The 19116-nt window shown below is 36.4% G+C and overlaps 1 protein-coding gene and 1 non-coding gene across 4 annotated transcripts in view; one reads left to right on the plus strand and one right to left on the minus strand.

The window, feature by feature from the left end:
- The window catches only part of ARHGAP42 (Rho GTPase activating protein 42), a 279033-nt gene that overhangs the window by 171096 nt on the left and 88821 nt on the right, over positions 1–19116 (plus strand). The window lies entirely within an intron of this gene.
- On the minus strand, positions 18900–19004 carry LOC123392212. The gene has a single exon (XR_006606919.1). It is a non-coding gene; the product is annotated as a U6 spliceosomal RNA (small nuclear RNA).

A 19116-nucleotide genomic window follows, 5' to 3' on the forward strand; every position in this document is an offset into this window, starting at 1 on the left:
CAGACAAAGGAATTTCTGGATTCAGTAGAGATTTGGAATTTTCTTAGGGTACAAAGAGAGCTGAATTCTACTGGAAGCCCACACCCCAGTATGAATGCTAAAAGCAGTGAATCTTGGAATTGCCAAAGTGGGTAGAGAGCCTGGGTAGCTCTACAGCAGTGAAAAATTGGATATTTTTGGATTGCATATCATTTGGGTAAGTGTCCTTGTAGATTCAAATCCAACCAGTTCTTCTTTTCTGGTCTTCCATGACCATGAGCCTGAGATATGGGTGCACAGGTTGCTTGTTTCAGAAAATATTTCCTTCCTCACTGGCTATATGGCAGATACCTAGTTGCCAGATTAGATCTGGCAGCATGCAAAGACAACCTCGTCTATATATGAGGCAGAATTTATTAAATAATGGAGTTGGGATATGGATTCTGACAGACTCCAAGACTCCCTTCTTTTCTCTCTGCTATGCCTTGTGGTACTAGCTTGAGGAAAATAACCATTTTCCCTTCAATCCTGACAGGGCATAAATTAAGGTAAACAGTCCAAAGACTGGGTCCTCTGATTTCATCAATTCAGTTGCAGCCAGAGAGTTTAGGGAACCAAGTGTATTGGTAATATTACATTGAGTTGATTTCCTATAGAGTCTTATAGAATCTTTAATGACAAGAAATCAGGTAGCTGATTCTTCTAAGGCACATGAGACAAATGAGAACAGATAGCAATCTACTGACATGTATTTTTTTTTTTAAGATTTTATTTATTTATTTGATAGACAGGGATCACAAGTAGGCAGAGAGGCAGGCAGAGAGAGAAAGGGAGAAGCAGGCTCCCTGCTGAGCAGAAAGCCCGATGCGGGGGGTTCAATCCTAGGACCCTGAGGTCATGACCTGAGCCAAAGGCAGAGGCTTAACCCACTGAGCCACCCAGGTGCCTCTTTTTTTTTTTTTTTTTAACATACCATCAAGCACTTCATTCTGATACTACCTGGAAAATAGTGTGAGATTCCATAGGTTAAATAGTCAATCCTATACACCCAACCTCCCAACCCCCAACTAAAGATGCCAGTTGCAAGTCCAGTGTCACCTTTACTTATGACCTATTGGCTATGGATTGGAGCTTCTCATGACTCGTGCCTTGGATTTGATTAATTTGCTAGGCAGCTCTCAGAACTCAGAAAAACATTTTACTTATTAGACCATTAGGTTATTATAAAAGGATTTAACTCAGGAACAGCCAAATGGAAGAGATGTATAGGGCAAGGGCTATGGGAAGGGGTTGTGGAGCTTCCATACTCTCCCAGCACCTCCATGTGTTCAACGAGTGTACAAGCTTTCCAAATCTCTTTGTGTGGTTTTATGGAGGCCTCATTACATAGGCACAGTTGATTAAATCATTGGCCATTGGTGGTTTAATTTAGTTTCTAGGCCCTTTCCCCTCCCTGTAGGTTGTGGTGAGGACAAGAGGGTAGGACTAAAAATTTTAGTCCAATAAGCACATGGGTGGCTCCACTAGCATCCTGCCCTCCTCCTTGGGGGCTTTTCAAAAGTTGGAAGTGTTGGAGATAAGACCAAAGACAGATAGAAGTCCTGCATTCTGAAAGGCCTTGTTTGCTTTGCTAAGAGGTTTAGACTTTGTTCTTTAGCTTTGGGGAAGGGTTTACCTAGAGGTACATGCTAGAAAGAACTGTGTTCTAGATTAATTATTCTAGCTAAAGTATGGATAACAGAAGGACCAACACCTGCAATGAAGACCAGATAGGTATTAATTAGTTTATCTGGAAGACCTCAAAGTCCAAAATTATTGCATTAATTTTGAAATATATTTTATTTTTTTCTTCTTGAATTAGTGTTTTTCTTTTTTTATTATGTTCAATTAACTGATACATAATACATCATTAGTTTTTGATGTACTGTTCAACAATTCATTAATTGCATATAACACCACATGGAATATATTTTAAAACTTTATTCTACTTCTGTATTTTGGAGGCAAAAATCATAGATAGGACCAATGGATGTAGATTTTTTTTTTTTTTTTTTTTTTAAGATTTTATGTATGGGGCACCTGGGTGGCTCAGTGGGTTAAAGCCTCTCCCTTTGGCTCAGGTCATGATTCCAGGGTCCTGGGATGGAGCTGCATTGAGCTCTTTGCTCAGCAGGGAGCCTGCTTCCCCCACTCCCCTGCCCACACCCCCGCCTGCATCTCTGCCTACTTGTGATCGCCGTCAAATAAATAAATACAATCTTAAAAAAAAAAAAAGATTTTATTATTCATGAGAGACAGAGAGAGAGGCAGAGGAAGAAGTGGGCTCCATGGAGCCCGATGCAGGATTCGATCCCAGGACCCTGGGATCACGACTTGAGCGGAAGTCAGATGCTTAACCAACTAAGCCACTCAGGCTCCCTGGAAATACATGTTTAAGGAAAAGATGGAGTCTGAAAGAATGACAGGTTTCCTGATCTCAGTTCATGGAGTAACCATAAAAATGGCCTAATTTTTTTCTAGCCAGAAACCTTCGTCATTTTTTATGCCTGACATCACCCCTCATGTTTATATAGCCACCAAGTCATGAAAAATTTATTAAATTGGTATCTTTGTACTTATTCCTGTATTGTCTTATTTCAGACCCCAATTATCTCTTACTTACACTTTCCCCTTAAATGCTACCTTTATTTTGCTGCCAGAGGAATCTCCCTTTATAAAATAAGTCTGATCTTTCTCTGTCCCAGTGAAAAAATTATCTCTGAATAAAGTAAACATAGCATCTAGAGTTTAAAACTTCTTAGGATATACAGAAGAGTTTGGCAGCCATAATTTATCCCTCAAATTACTTTTTTGGTTTTAGCCCATGTCTTAATTTACATTGGTCATGAGCTAGTCATCACTGCTGTATTTGTTTTGTTTTGTTTTGCTTTGCTTTGCTTTGCTTTGTGTCTTCCCTACACTAGACTACGAGGGCCTCAAGAATAGGCAGTATATCTTATTCATATATGGGCCTTAGTGTCCTGAGTACTTAGTATCATTGAATAAATCAGGATGTTTGTGGGGAAAGATAACCTTTCTTAGATGATCCCCAGAGAAAAGCACTAAAAGGAAAAATATATAGTAAAATGTCCTGAAGTGAAAGCCTTATGTAATATGGACAGAGACACAGGGAGAGTTGCGACAGTCAGGTACCTTGAAAGGTAAGGCTTTCTCTGTACGTATTTTGGAACTAGCACGATTGGGGCAAGCTATCTATGCCCTGGGAGTAGGATGTTCTGAAAACAGATGATTTGACTGGTAGTTCCTTATCTGTATCACATTTTAACCAATAGCAGTCTGCTTCTTGAGTATTATATTTCCTAATTAGTCAGTAATACTGGTTCAAGTTCAAACAAGTGGTGCTGTAGGCTTATCTCTAATTCACACTGCAAAATCTGGTGTTTAGGCCTAGAAAGCATGATAAAAAAAGAAGCCGTCTTTGTAAATACAAATGAACTATGGGTGGTATCTATCTAGAACCAAATGAAGAATGTGAAATTCATGAAGAAGACCTTATAGCAGCTTCTACGAAAGTGTTAGTATGTCAGTTTTCAGTCAGTCATCATAATTGTCAAATTTTGTCGAGTTAGCTATTGATTTTTGTCAGACCTTAGAGGTACATTTTATTTCTGGGTTTCCGTATATCATCTATGACCAAGCTCTCGGGAAGAGAGAGCTGGTTTACTTGCTCACATTTTATTGTTATTACCTCATGTCTACCAGCATAGTCAGGTATATTAAGTAGTTTAAAAATTCTTCCTTATACTAACCTAAATAGCTCAGACTCAGCCCATTTCCTTCTATTTCTTCAACTGGAGATGGAGAACAGGTGGTTACCATACGACACATTTATATTTTAAAAGCAACTAAAAGAACTTGTAAGTTATTTCCTTCACCTTAATTTCCCTCCTCGTGCTCATCAGAGGTTCGCTACAATGCCAGGAACATTTGAATAATATGATTTCCATGAAGAGTTGAGAGATCATTTTATGATAAATGACGGAATGCTTATTCAAACAACACTGCTCTTTAGAGAAACATTTAGGAGTGTGTGTGTGTGTGTGTGTGTTTAAAGGAATGGAGTCTTTGGGTTTTAAATTTTATCTTTGTATTACTGTAAATTAATTTCATTCAGATGTTCCTAATCTGTGATTGAAGTTGGCCTACATGATATGGAGAGAGAATATTTGGACTATAGGAAAGAGCAAATAACTTTTATTGTTAGCCTTTGCATTAAAATGAACTTTCGAATTAACTTTAGAATATTGTTAATGATATATAAAATAGATTAAGTTGGACTAAAACTTTCCTTTTTACTTATTTGAAATAGGCCACAGGGAATGACCAACAGTCCATACACAGATAAGGTGAGGAAAAACAGAGAATCAAACCAATTGACAAATAGTACAGATGGTTACTCAATTCCATTTAATTAACTGAAAAGAAAATTAATATATCCTTTAATATAAAATTTATCTTCCATTGAGTGATTGGCATCCTTGGAGATATATTTCAATCTATGAAAATCATAATACCTAAATATTTATTTTTACGGTTTGGTTTCTTAATGGTTGGAAGAAAGAATAATACAGATTATTGGTAATTATTAATTTTGCATTTCTTGTGACTGCAGAACTAAGCTTTTAAGAATTACTTTTGCTGGAGTGCCTGGATGGCTTAGTGGGTTAAGCATCCAACTCTTGATTTCAACTTAGGTCATGATCTCAGGGTTATAAGATGGAGCCCTACTATGCTGGGAATACAGGCTGCTTAAGATTCTCTCTCTTCCTCTGACCACCCCCCCCCCAAAAATAATTACTTTCGCTAATTGTACTTCATAAATTTCCTAGTATAGCATAACTGTATTTCTTAAATTAAGCACTGTGCACAGTTGATGGAAAAATTTATTTTAGCCTTCCCCATTGTTCATTTTCACAACTTAATTGTTTGAATCTTAAAACTGCATTTAGAGGGGCAACTGGGTAGCTCAGTCATTAGGCATCAGTTTTTGGCTCGGGTCCTGATCCTGGGGTCCTGGGATAGAGCCCTAGGCTCCCTGCTCAACGGGAAGCCTGCACCTCCCTCTCCCACTCCCCCCCCCCCGCTTGTGTTCCCTCTCTGACTGTGACTCTCTGTGTCAGATAAATAAATAAAATCTTAAAAAAAAAGAAAACAACTGGATTAAGATTGTCATTAAAAGCACTTGTTAACTATTTCTTGGAAAATAATGAGTAACTTCATTGTGAGGAGTTAAGTGCACATTTTATTAACCAAAGTCTGTTTTTTTTTCCTCTGGTATTTTTGTTAATATAAGAATTAATCCTTGTTTAAAAGTGACAGTTTTGAATTTTAGGATGGTTGTATTTCAGTGAAAATAAAGACTCTTCAGTCATCCATATTTCTACTTTTATATTTTGAAGAAGTGTCTGAATGTATTCTACCAAATAGTCTTTCAGTATATTTCAGTTTAAGAAAATTAGGTGTGACCGGCCCTTGCTTATTTGGCATAATTAGTAACATAGTCTAGACTTGAGTGAGTTGTAGGAATACTAGTGTTGGTAACTTCACATGAGACAAGATAGTGACTCTAGACTATATAGACTGCATTTCCCAAGTGTTCTTATTATTTTTTATATAACAAAGGGACTTCTTGATTATAAAGAACATTATATGTAGCTAATTAAACTTCAGGCACAAATAGCACTGAATGCTGAAATTGTAAAGTAAAATATTTTTAAAAATGTATTTTTTGTGAATGAAAATTGTGCTTTGTTCTTAAGTCTGTGGCTTAAACCGTGAGACTTGAAAGCGCCAAGTGGTAGCACTACCATCCAGACTGACAATCTTTAGAAGCAGCAGCCTTCTGAGAATTCTCTCTTTCCTTTAAGCTTTTCACTGTTCTCATCAGTTAATATGGAATTTTGAAAAAGGGATTTTTGCCCATGAAGTAAAAAACCCCAAGCTTAATAAGGCAAATGAGCAGACAAGAGAGCACTGACCAAAGTGCCAGAGTAGGTATTTCTTACAATCTCCACCTTCCTAATTGTTAATGTTTATCTTGGTGCAGTCGGGATTGTTTGCCAGTAGCCAAGGCCATACCACCAGTGACTGCATTTAGAGGGGCAACTGGGTAGCTCAATACGAACCTTCCAAAGTATTTCTTATGGTGGCTGTGTTGGGAAAAGCTTACATACTGCAACTCCAGAGAATCATCTGTTTTGGGCTTCAAGTCATCAACTACTTCTTTATGCTGTATTTGCTTCCAGAATGTTTGATCTGAAGTTGTGGAATCCCAAATCTTTTATATGTGGCAGATAAGGTGACTAAGATCCCTGAGTGGTCAAGTGTTTAGGATAGTACAACTAGTAATAAAACCCAGGGGATAGCTATGACTGACAGTCATAGTTTCACAGAATTGGCTGATCATAAGTCATTCATTCATTCATTTACACAATGGACTATTTTTTTTTATGTGGGAGGTACCACATTAGCTTATAGTTTAGTCCAGGATTCTTCAGCCTCAACACTGTTAATATGCTGGGTTGAATCAGTCAATCAAAACCAATGTCTGTCTCCATCTCTTTGTTTCTCTCTCATCTTTATAGTGGGGAGCCCTTCAGTCTGCTTATGCAAATTAGATCTTATAGTTCAGTTTTCTCCTGGAACTATCCTTTTAAAAGCACTACTCTTGGGGCACCTGGATGACTTAGTCTGTTAAGCACCTACCTTTGGCTCAGGTCATGATCCCAGTGTCCTGGGATCCCCTGAGCAGGGACCCTGCTCTCCCCTCCCTCTGCCTCTACCTTTCCCCCTTTGTGCGTGCTCTCTATCAGAAAAATAAATAAAATCTTTTTATTTTAGAAAAAAAAAGGCACAAAAAAGTGCCTTTTTTTGCCTTAAAAAAAAAAACAAGAAGAGGTTATCCCAAGGGTAAAAGTCAAGGAAGAAGAGCAGAGGAGGTGAGCAGGGAGGTCATTTTACAGTGCAGGTTTGACCATGATTTTCCCCCTGGGGGAGGAAAGGTTGAAGGAACAGGAGCTCTGAGTAGTGTTGGAAGTCTTCTAGAAGCTGCCACCAAATGCTTATGGTTATATTCATTAACAAAAACTTAGTCTGATGTGCAGCAGAGGTGTTGTTGTAGTGGAGTGCATTTGGGTCAAGTATAGAATGGAACTGGCAGATAAATCTTGCTTAGAAATGTCCTGAGGTGTTGTGTTGGTTTTGTAAATCCTGAGTAGAGGTGTGCCATATTACCTAAGCATCTGGCTGTGTTTCCTCCTGCTTTTGTGGTTAGTTGAGTAATAAACACTTATATTTTCCATCTTCCTTCAATGTCTATCTTTCCTGTTGCCCTCACTTTTGTTTACTAAAAATTGCATGCAAGCTTATAGCAGGCAAGCTGTGTCTCAGGCTTGGTTTTCTAGGAATTTTGGACTAAAAAAGTATTATGTTAATATTAATTAATTTCTTTTTTTTTTTTTAAGATTTTATTTATTTATTTGACAGAGAGAGATCACAAGTAGGCAGAGAGGCAGGGAGAGAGAGAGGAGGAAGCAGGCTCTCTGCCAAGCAGAGAGCCTGATGCGGGGCTCGATCCCAGGACCCTGGGATTATGACCTGAGCTGAAGGCAGAAGCCCTAACCCACTGAGCCACCCAGGCACCCCTAATATTAATTAATTTCTACTTGTTATGGCTTTCAACTCCTTTTTCGGTTGGATGCAGTGTTTGTTATAAGCAGTTTTGGTCATAGTCTTATCTCTCCACATTTGTTTTTCCTTCCATATTTTCAGAGCTTTTTGAATTTGTGACTTAGATTTTTCTTTAAGTCCTTTGTCATCCAAGAAAAACAGAGACATTTCAGTGCTGGCATGAAGAAAAGATTTGGGTTACTTTTAATTAGGAAATCCCTAAATTTATCGAATGTAATTTTCCAGATATCCTGCCTTGTATGCAATACGTGCCCTCCCCAATACCCACCACCTGGTTCCCCCAACCTCCTACCCCCACCCCTTCAAAGCCCTCAGATTATTTTTCAGTCTGTCATGGTTCACCTCCCCTTCCAATTTCCCTCAGCTCCCTTCTCTCCATCTCCCCATGTCCTCCATGTTATTTGTTATGCTCCACAAATAAATGAAACCATATGATAATTGACTCTCTCTGCTTGACTTATTTCACTCAGCATCATCTCTTCCAGTCCTGTCCATGTTGCTACAAAAGTTCAGTATTCATCCTTTCTGATGGAGGCATAATACTCCATAGTGTATATGGACCACATCTTCCTTATCCATTCGTCCGTTGAAGGGCATCTTGGTTCTTTCCACAGTTTGGCGACCGTGGCCATTGCTGCTATAAATATTGGGGTACTGATCTGTATCTGTTTTCACTACATCTGTATCTTTGGGGTAAATACCCAGTAGTGTAATTGCAGGGTCATAGGAAAGCTCTATTTTTAATTTCTTAAGGAATCTCCACACTGTTCTCCAAAGTTTCTGCACCAACTTGCATTCCCACCAACAGTGTAAGAGGGTTCCCCTTTCTCCACATCCTCTCCAACACATGTGTAACCTTAGGTTTACCCATAGTGTCATACCAGACCCCATTACATTATAGATACACCCAACATTATCCATCCTCCTGATTCCAGTCTTCCCTGCCTTCCCATTGTCAGAGAAGATCAACAATGGAAAACCACAAAAAACTTTAAATAGTATTCTCCCTCTCCCAAGGTCTAAAGTAACATTAGTACCTTGTCTGCTTCTTCTTGTCTTTCATCCTCTCTTCTCTTTGTCCCTGTTTCATCCATTTGTTCCCTTTACTGTTTCTTAGTGCTTTAATTTCCCTCTAAACTTGCATCCCACAAGTTTCAGTAAGTTGTGTTTTCATTTAGTTCAAATTATCTTAAAATCTCCTTTGAGATTTCTTTTAGCCATGTATCATTTAGGAATGTATTGTTTAATCTCTAAGTATTCTGTAATTTTTATCCCAGCTATCTGTCATTGATTTCTAGTTTAATTCCACTGTAGTCTGAGAACAAGCATTTTATGATTTCTATTCTCTTAAATTTGCTGAGATGTGTTTTATAGCCCAGCATGTAGCCTGTCTTGAGAAATGTTCCGTGTGAGCTTGAGAAGAATGTATTCTGCTGTTGTTGAATGAAGTGCTCTATAGATGTCTATTATGTCCAGTCGGCCGGTGGTACCATAGAGTTTCACGGTCTGATTTTTCTGCTTGCTGAACCTGGCCATTTCTAATAGATGGCTGTGGAAGTCTCCAAGTATGATAGTGGATTCACCTATTTTTCTTGCAGCTCTATTATTCTCTCATACTTTGATGCTTTGCTGTTCAGTGCATACACATTAAGAATTAATGTCTTTTGGAAGAACTGGCTTCTTTATCATTATGTAATCCTCCTCCTTATCCCTGATTTTTTTTTTTTTTTTTTTTTTTTTGCTTTCAAGTCTGCTTTTTCTGAAATTAATATAGCTAATCTTGCTATTTTTTTATTAGTGTTAGCAGGGTATATCTTTCTCTATTCCTATACTTTGAATGTATATGTTTTTATATTTAAAGTTGGCTTTTTATAAACAATATATAATTGAGTCATTTTTTGATCCTCTGTGACAATCTGTTTTAATCTGTGCCTTTAGCCCATTGATGCTTAAAGTGATTGTTGATATAGTTGCATTAGTATCTACCATGTTTGTTATCTTCCATTTGTTGCTGTTATTCTTTGTTTATATTTTTGTCTCCTACTCTTTTTCTGTCTTTTTTGTTTTATTTGAGTGTTTTATAGTATTTCATTTTCTTTCCTTTCTTATCATATCAGTTATACTTTCTTTAAAACTTTTTTTACTGGTTGCTTTAGAATTTTCAATATATATTTATAACCAATCCAAATCCACTTTCAAATAATGCTATACTGCTTCATAGATAGTGCAAATACCTTATAATAGCAAAATACTGCTAATTCCTTCCTTCAGTCCCTGTACCATTGCTGTCCTTCATTTCAGTTATACATAGACAAACATTCTGTATGCATACAGAATTGAATACATAGTTGATCCTATTACTTTGAAGAAGCTGTTATTATGTAAACTCAGCTGAGAATAAGAAAAATAAATTTTTATTTTACCTTCTTTCTGTGATGCTCTTTCTTTGTATGTGTCCCAGTTTTTGACTATATCATTTTACTTCTTCCTGAAGAACTTTTAACATTTCTTACAAGGTGTGTCTACTGGCAACAAATTTTCCTCAGTGTGAGAAAATCTTTATTTTGCCTGAACTTTTGAAGGAGAATTTCAGGGGTTGTAGAAAACTAGATTGGTTGGGATATTTTCCTCCTGTACTTTAAATGTTTCATTTCATTCTATTTTTTTTTTTTTTTAACTTGCATACTTTCTGAGGAGAAGATGGTTGAAATTCCCATCTCTGTTCCTCTAGATAAGGTGTTTTTCCTCTGGTTTCTTTCAAGATTTTTTTCTTTATCTTTGATTTTCTGCAGCTTGAATGTGTAATGTGTAGGTATAGTTTTCTTGGGTGCTTCACCTACCTGGTTCTGAACTTTCTAGATCTGTGGTTTGATGTCTGATGTTAATTAGAGAAGATTCTAGGTCATTATTGCTTTAGCTATTGCTTATTTCTTCTGTTTCTTTTTGTAGTTGTCCCACAATTCTTAGATGTTCTGGTTTTTGTTTGTCCTTGGATTTTTTTTTTCTCTGCTTTAGAAGTTTCTATTTATAAACATTTAACATTTAAAATTTCTATTAATAAACATTCTTAAGTTTCTTTGCTCAGCCATGTCCAGTTTACTTCCGAAGACATTCTTCATTTCTGTAACAGTGTTTTTTATATCAAGCATTTGTAATTTCTTCTAGAATTTCCATCTCTATTTATTACTCATCTGTTCCTGCATGTTATCTACTTTTTCTTTTGAGCCCTTAGCTCAAATTAAAAATAAAAAAACAAAAACAAAACAAAACAAAAAAACCCTTTTGGTCTAGTGAATGCTAACATTTTTGCCAACATATCTGACTCTATTTCTGATACTTGTTTTGCCGTTCACACCCTATTTTGCCTTTTAGCAGCTCCTTTCTTCTCTGCCTTAGATGAGACAGAATGGCTAGAGGGTGTTGGGATTAGCCATTTGCCTTCCCGCAGGTCTTTAATGCTAGTATGGGGGTGTCTGGGTGATTCAGTCAGTTAAGCAGCTGCCTTGGCTCAGGGGGGTCCTTGCTCAGTGGGGAGCCTGCTTCTCCCTCTCTCTCTGACCCTCCCTCCTGCTCCTGCTTTGACTCACACATGCTCACTTTCTTTCATATGAATAAATTAAAAAATAAAAAATTCTAAAAGAAAAAAAAAACCAATAAGTAGAAACTGGTAAAATAGTTTCTCCCAAGAAGAACAGAATGCTCTGGCATATTTTAAAATGGTTATTTCTCTGTATATACTGTAGGCAGCAGGAGGGGATTTTTCTCTATTCTTGAATTTCTTTGAGCTCCTAGTATAAAACTAACAAAATTGTGTATGGGGAGGTTGGGTGGGGGGAGCTGTATGAGTGGGCCCCCTGGAATTTTTACCTCTAGACTTACATATTGAGCTTCCAGCAATTCTCTAATTAATTACAGTTCATGTTTTTCTACCCCAGTATAGATTTCCAGGGGGATTTCTGCTCCAGTAAATTATGATTCTCTGTATCTGCCTAGCTGGACCTCTAAATTTGGGGGCAGTGGTTTGTCCTGTGACCTTATTACTCTGAAACATCTAAGAAGATTTATTAATCTTTCAGTTCGTTCAGCTTTTTTACTTCTTAGAACAGGTCAGCAGCAGCTGAGCTCCTTATACCCTGGATCAGAAGCAGAAGTCTTTCTCTACTCTCTTAATCTCCTCTGCCTCCTTCCTCAGACACCCGCCTCCCTGCCCCACCCTGGCCTTTTTCTTAAGGAGAAGGGAGTTAAAATGAAGTGCTATAGTCTGCATTTTCAGGCTTCTCCAGGCTGCATTTCACTGTGTAAATAACATGGGCTTTGGAACTAGGTGACTGATTTCAGTTAGTTATTCACTCTGTCCATTATAAACTCTGTGATCTCATTCAGATTGCTTTTCTTCTCTGATAATGTTTTCATGTTTGTGAAATGAGGATACTTACTTTTACCTTGTAGGGTTTGCATGTGGAGCTCTGGTATTCAAACTACCACTTTGCATTCACTTAAGAAAGATGGGTCCCTTTTTTCAGTTTTCTTCTCAGATTTAGTCAGCCTGAGTAGCAGTACCAGTTGCAAAATGGGGATTTCATAAAGGCTCAAATTAATGAATTCATAAAAAAACTAATTTGTGAGCAAGGTTTAGCATACCCATAGAAAATTTTCTCCCCCCTGTATTCTAATTTCTATCCCTTTCTTAGTACCCTTTTAACATTTATATTTCTGTACCTCTTCATATATATATTCTATATATTCCCACTCTGCAAGTTAGTTCCCTATTTTCCTCCTATTTTTAGATTGAATTTAATTTTTATTGAATGTATACAAAGTTTTTTTAAAAATTTAGTAATGTGTGAAGGTTGATAAATTATAAAATACATCAGCTTCCTACCCCATCTCTCTGCTCTGAAGTTCTGTTCCACAAAGTCGAGCACTTTTAATTCTTTAAACTATTTATTTTACATTAATTTCCATTTTCCTTAATAATAAACTAGTATATTTTGCTTTAATTTTAGACATTATTAGATTAATTTACCTACAATGGAATATGAATATTACACACTTTTACAGCATTACAACCACTGCTACTCCATATATATTTCTGCTCCTGCCGTCCTCCAAATATATAGTCAAATTTTTTAAAACTTGTGGTCAGTGTTTATATAATACTGAAATTATTGTTCATAGGTAAGCCATACCAAGTTCTATGATTACATTTTGTTTCTTGCATGTTTTTTTCCTTAGAGTTAATAATTGGCTTGCTCGTAAAATCAGCATAAAATTCTCTTTTCTCAAAAGCATAAACATAATTACAAAACATATCTTAGTATGTTTGAACATATTAGATACATTTGTTTTATTTATTTATTTTTAAAGAGTCATTCCTCCTGAAACTCTCATTTTAACTGGCTACTTTCATAGGTTTACTAGTTCATCTGTTTTCATGGAAGTTCATATTATTTTAATTCTGGGAATTCATTCTGCCCTTTTGAACTGTTTTCCTAGATTCTATGTTTTGGTTTTTGGTTTATTCCTTCATTTTACTGTAGCACATCTCTCACTATCTTTTTGAGAAATGGTACATGTATAATATTTTTTAATATGTTTGTAAATATTTTTATTCTACCTTTAAATCTAGAGTGCCATTTCAAGTGGATATAGTAAATCTAGATTAGAATTAATTATTCCTCAGAATTTTGAATGCATTGCCCTTTTGTTTTTTAATTTCCTGTGATGATGTTGTGGATTCATTATTCTGATTTCTGATAATTTTTATTTGACTTCTGTTTTTAGGGTTTTTTTTAATCCATGGGTTTATAATATTTTATGATGATATGTCTTATGGGCATTTTCTCATTTATTGTGCTTTGTACATACTGTGACATTTTAATATGGAAAAATTTTTTCTTAGTTTCAGAAATTTTCATCTATTATTTTTTAGGTAATTTTCTCCTGACACTTTTGTTTTCAGTAATTCTGTCAGTCAGATGTTGGGTTTCCTGATTAATTTCCTTTTTTTATCTATTTTCCTTTAGTTCACAGCCCTCTCTTGTTTTATTCATTTACTCATACCTCATTCTTATTTTCTTCCTTACCCAATAACCATTCCTATAAGTTTAATATGTGTATTTTTGTTTTTTTGTGTTTTTGTAAAATTGTTACCATTTTGTATGCATGGCTTTTTAATTTATGTAAATGAATTAGTGTTACTTACCTGTTTTGTGTTCTTAAACTCAGAATTATGTTTTAAGATCCAACAACATTTAATATTTACTTCTTTTTTTTTTTTTTAAGATTTTATTTATTTATTTGACACAGAGAGACATGGTGAGAGAGGGAACACAAGCAGGGGGAGTAGGAGAGGGAGAAACAGGCTTCCCCCTGAGCGGGGAGCCAGATGTGAGGCTCAGTCCCAGGACCCTGGGATCATGACCTGAGCTGAAGGCAGATGCTTGCTTAAGCACTGAACCACCCAGGTACCCCTTAATATTTTCTTCTGATTTTTGCCAAGCACTTCATGGTTTGAATCAAGTCCATTTTATGTCCATTAATGAATATACTAGCTATCTTCCTGTCCCCACAGAAGCATATCCTCGTTTGTGTTTATGAACTTTTTGTGTTCTTAGGGCCACTTAGTAGTGCAACATCTCTCTTTAGAAAAAGTCTGCACCACTATACTATTCTGCCAGTAATCTATAAAGGCTCCTGTATCTTCATATATACTCAGTGTACATACACATGTAGCATTAATTAACCTTCTAATTCTTGTCAATATCTGAGACAATGTGATATCCCAATATTTTAATTTGCTTTTTTCTTAATTACTAATGAGTTTTAACAATTCTTCATATGCTTGTTACCCTTGGACCTTCCTCTTCTGTGTCTTACATCTTCATATCCTTCATATCTATTTCTGTTTTTTTTTAATTATTCCAGTTTGTAGACATTATTCATAAAGGCCAATATGAAACCCTTGGTCCTTATGAGTTTAATCATGTGGTAGTGGTAGTGGTGGGGTAATTGGAAATGAGGAAGATGTGGTGAATTATAGTGTGACAGCTGCCCAGAAGGGAGACCTTTTGGAATGTCTATGTTTCAGCATATTGAGGAGGAAGGACTTGGTGGACAGTGTTTCAGGAGACTGGGAATGGTTGGATAGCCTTACCACAGGAGGGACATTGCTGTGTGAGGTATACTAAGATTCTCAATAACCTTGGTTTCTGGTTACCAGGAATCTCCTGGGCCTTAGGAATTTCCTAACTGCTAAGTTTCCTATAACCATGCAGCATGTGGTCATAATATCCTAGCATCTGGCACTTTGGGACTTAGAGATGATGATGTCGCCCTGGACTGCCATTCTAATCAGTGAGTAAATCCAACCATCAGAAGAAGATGCCTAGCCAGGATTGGTATTCAGTGCTATACCTTATCCTCTCAATACCTAGCACAATGCCAGTTATAAGAAGTCTACGTACTTTTGAATAAGGAATTTAGCTATTCGTTTTAATTATAATTCTTTCTATTTTTTAAAAAAGATTTTATTTATTTATTTATTTATTTGACAGACAGAGATCACAAGTAGGCAGAGAGGCAGGCAGAGAGAATGGGGGGAGCAGGCTCCTGCTGAGCAGAGAGTCCGATGTGGGGCTCAATCCAAGGACCCTGAGATCATGACCTGAGCCAAAGGCAGAGGTTTAATCCACTGAGCCACCCAGGCACCCCTATTTTTTCCATTATTATTTCTACTGCTCTGCATTCACTTGAAGGATTTTTTCATAATATACGCAAACTGCTTATTAGCTAATAGGTGTACTAATACCATGACATAATTAGTTGCATGGGAAATTTCACAGTATCTTGGTTGATAATTATAACATTGAAATAGTCTTAAAATTTGATGTATAAATCCTAAACTAAATACGTGGTTTTTGTTTTCTTTTTCTTTTTCTTTTTTTTTTTAGAGAAAGAATGAGAGCAGGGTGGGGAGCAGAGGGAGAGAGAGAATCTTAAGCAGGCTCCATGCCCTTGTGGAGCCGGAAGCAGGGCTTGATCTCACACCCTGAGATGATTACCCGAATTGAAATCAAAAGTTGGATGCTTAACTGACTAAGACACCTAAGTGCCCCATGTGCTCCGGTTTTTAAAAAAGAAATATAATATTTTTCAAACTTTTTATTTTTAATAATTTATATCATGGCAACATTAAAAATAAACATTGCTGACATTGTTTAAACAAAACTTTGCAGTGGTCTATAGAAAAAAGTGCAATTAGATAACATTTTGAGAATTTGTGTTTGTGATTTTCTAAATGTTGTGGTAGATTCTGTTCTTCATCTTTGGTACCCTCTTGTAGTCCTTGGAAGGGATTGGTTTGGCTTTCTTTTAACAATTATGTATAATTTCATGTTTTTTATTTTTATATTTGGAACTATATGGTAGAGCTATAGTTTTTATAATTATTTGACTTTTTTTTTTTGGCTATATACAGATTTGGAGTAAAATTGACACTCGGAGTTTCCCTCCCATTCCTTACTTTACTGTGTAAAGTGAGGGTGTGGCATAACCACTGTTGCTAATCTTAGTAGCTAAGATATAATATGGCCACTGTGCTTAGAGTAAATGTTGTGTCATTTGAAAAGCAGATTGACTGCAGATCCAGAACTTACTTATACTTTTGCCAGCTAAAATTGGGTTTGGGGAATAATTTGCTATTTTATATGATCTCCTTTTTAAATTTAATAATACATATACTCACATGCATCCAAACATCACACGTATATACATACATATATATGACTTCATTTTAAATGATTACCTAGTCCAAAGACCATTAACTGGATTTACAGAATATGTAACACTATAGTGGAGTCTCCCTTTTTGAAACATGCTGTGACAATGAGACAGGAATCACATATAACATTTAATAAAGACTCATGGGTATTTTTCTTTTGTCTGCAGCATTTGTTTCAGAGCAAATTTTTAGCTTGATATCCGGAACATACAACTCAAAGAATAAGCGTAGCTGTGTGTTGTTAAATGAGTAAGTCCAAATGAGACTTGGCTTCCATGAGGAGTATATCACGGCTTTTGGGACAGATGTGAATTTCAAGGAGAAATGCTCTTTGTTTTTAAGAACATTCTTCCCTATATTATACTTGTCCTTCTTGTGGCCTACTCAGCTCTTTAATTTTATGCTAGATCTAAGTGTGTTTTTGTTTTCTACATCACTGGAATCTTTGAGTAGATCTTTTTTGCTGGCCTGATGGTGTGAAGCACTAGGGTTTGAATAAGAGTCCAGGAAGTGCTCTGGGAATGATTTTTGTATTGCCAGGAATGCTGACGTGTTGGCACTGAATTAACGTTTCCAAAAATGCCATCAAACACTCAATGGAAAACAAAGATACTAGTGTTATCACTGCAGCTGTGTTCTCTTCATCCTTACCCAGTTTCTTCTATGCATAGTAAAGAATTTTAAGCCCTCCTAGCACAAGAAAAAAGTGAATCAGTCTTGTGTACTATACTATAATGCAATCGGTTGCCCCCCAGTATTTGTGCACATTGTGATTGAGTTAAACTATTTGTGTGGAATTGTCCCTGGTATCAAGGATATTTGTTTTTTGTTTGTTCGTTTGTTTGTTTTTAAACAAATGGAATATCTGTGAGGGATAGTGGTGCCCAGTGTAATAAGAGGAAGAATTTCACTTTTTCATTAAATATTTATTGAGCACTCTCTCAAATACTCAGTTTGAAGGAGGGTAGGGTGTATACATAAATTTCTCTGCTACAGTGTCAGACATGAACACCATGAGAAACCCATGTATATAAAGCTCTATGAGTATTCAAAAGGGAATACTCTGGTTTCTCTTCAGATCGTATAAATCTTTCGCCTTTTACAAAAAGGAGAAAGAATTGATGGAAGGGACTTGTGAATGAGGCTTGTATGAGTTGGATACTAAAAGTGGTTGTAACTTGAATATGTAGAAATTGGAAGAAATGAGCATTTATGTCAAAGGAGAGATGGCCAGGAAAGAAAAAAGAAAAGGAGCGCAAAAGTACTAGAGAGAGAGCCCTTTTGACAGGTTGACTGGGCAGGTCAATTGTGTGCTTGAAATGCTGGATGAAAAAGTAAACTCCACTGAGAAAATGGTGAAACGTTCACCAGGTATCTTGTTACAACTGTAGAGAGGACAAGCTCTTCCCTTCCTAACCTTGGATTTCCCCGCTTCCTTTTGGGTCTGCTACTCCACATTTTGTAATGTGAGTTTCTCAGTAGACCTTTTTCTTTTTTTTTAAATGTGAATGCCACTCTTTGTGTGTATGTGTGTGTTTCTCCTAGCAGGACCACGTTTTGTTCTTATGTAATGAAAGTCCTTTGGAGATTTTGAATTTTCTCATTTATAGGTCTAGTAGTTGAATTTACAAACATATTAGAACTTCTTAAATGGTCCAAAAGTGACTTGAAATTTTGCAGTACAATCCTACTTGCTCTTCCCATTCAGTGTAATTTTATCAGTTAACCTTCTAAAGTTCTATATTTGGAACTAGATCCTAGTAGGTTAAAAACATCAAAGGTGCCAGTGGATCAAAATAGAATTTCTTGGATCTATCAATCTCAGTCTGACAACCTCAGATAATGTGAAAAACAGGTGAGAGCCCTGCTTCTCTTATCCCTTTCTCCTTTCCTCCCCTTCTCCTGTCCCTCTGTACAATTATCCATCTATTTTCTTAAAATTTTTCTTTTTTTTCCAAATATATATTTATTTATTGTTATATTAGTCACTATAAAATACATCATTAGTTTTGATGTACTGTTCCAAGATTCATTGTTTACATAAACACCCAGTGCTCCATGTAATGTGTGCCCTCCTTAATACCTATCACCAGACTCACCCATCCCCCCACTTCCTCCCTTCCAAAACCCTTAGTTTGTTTATCTGAGTCCACAGTTTCTCATGGTTTGGTTTTTCTACTGATGTACAATACAGTGTTATATTAGTTTCACATGTGCAACATAATGATTTGACACCTGTATACAGTATGCTGTGCTCACCACAAATGTAGCCACCATCTGTCACCATACAACAGTGTTATAGTACCATTGTCTATATACCAATGCTGTACCTTTCATCCCTGTGACGTGATTTATTCCATAACTGGAAGCCTGTTATTTGCTACCCCCCCAAAGTATGACACACTTGATAAATTTGTGTGTCATCCTTGCACAGAAGCCATGCTAATCTTCTTTGTGTTGTTCTAATTTTAGTATGTGCTGTTGTGAATTGAGCTCATTTCTAACTATTTTTTTTATTAAACTCTTTCAAATACTTAAACAAATAATGAAGTAAAGAATTATGTATAATAATCATAGAGCTTGCTAAAAATAATAATTTGCGAACC

This window comes from Mustela putorius, unplaced genomic scaffold (assembly GCF_011764305.1).
Source record: "Mustela putorius furo isolate JIRA1106 unplaced genomic scaffold, ASM1176430v1.1 tig00000460_pilon_pilon_pilon, whole genome shotgun sequence".
In the NCBI taxonomy this organism is placed as follows: domain Eukaryota; kingdom Metazoa; phylum Chordata; class Mammalia; order Carnivora; family Mustelidae; genus Mustela; species Mustela putorius.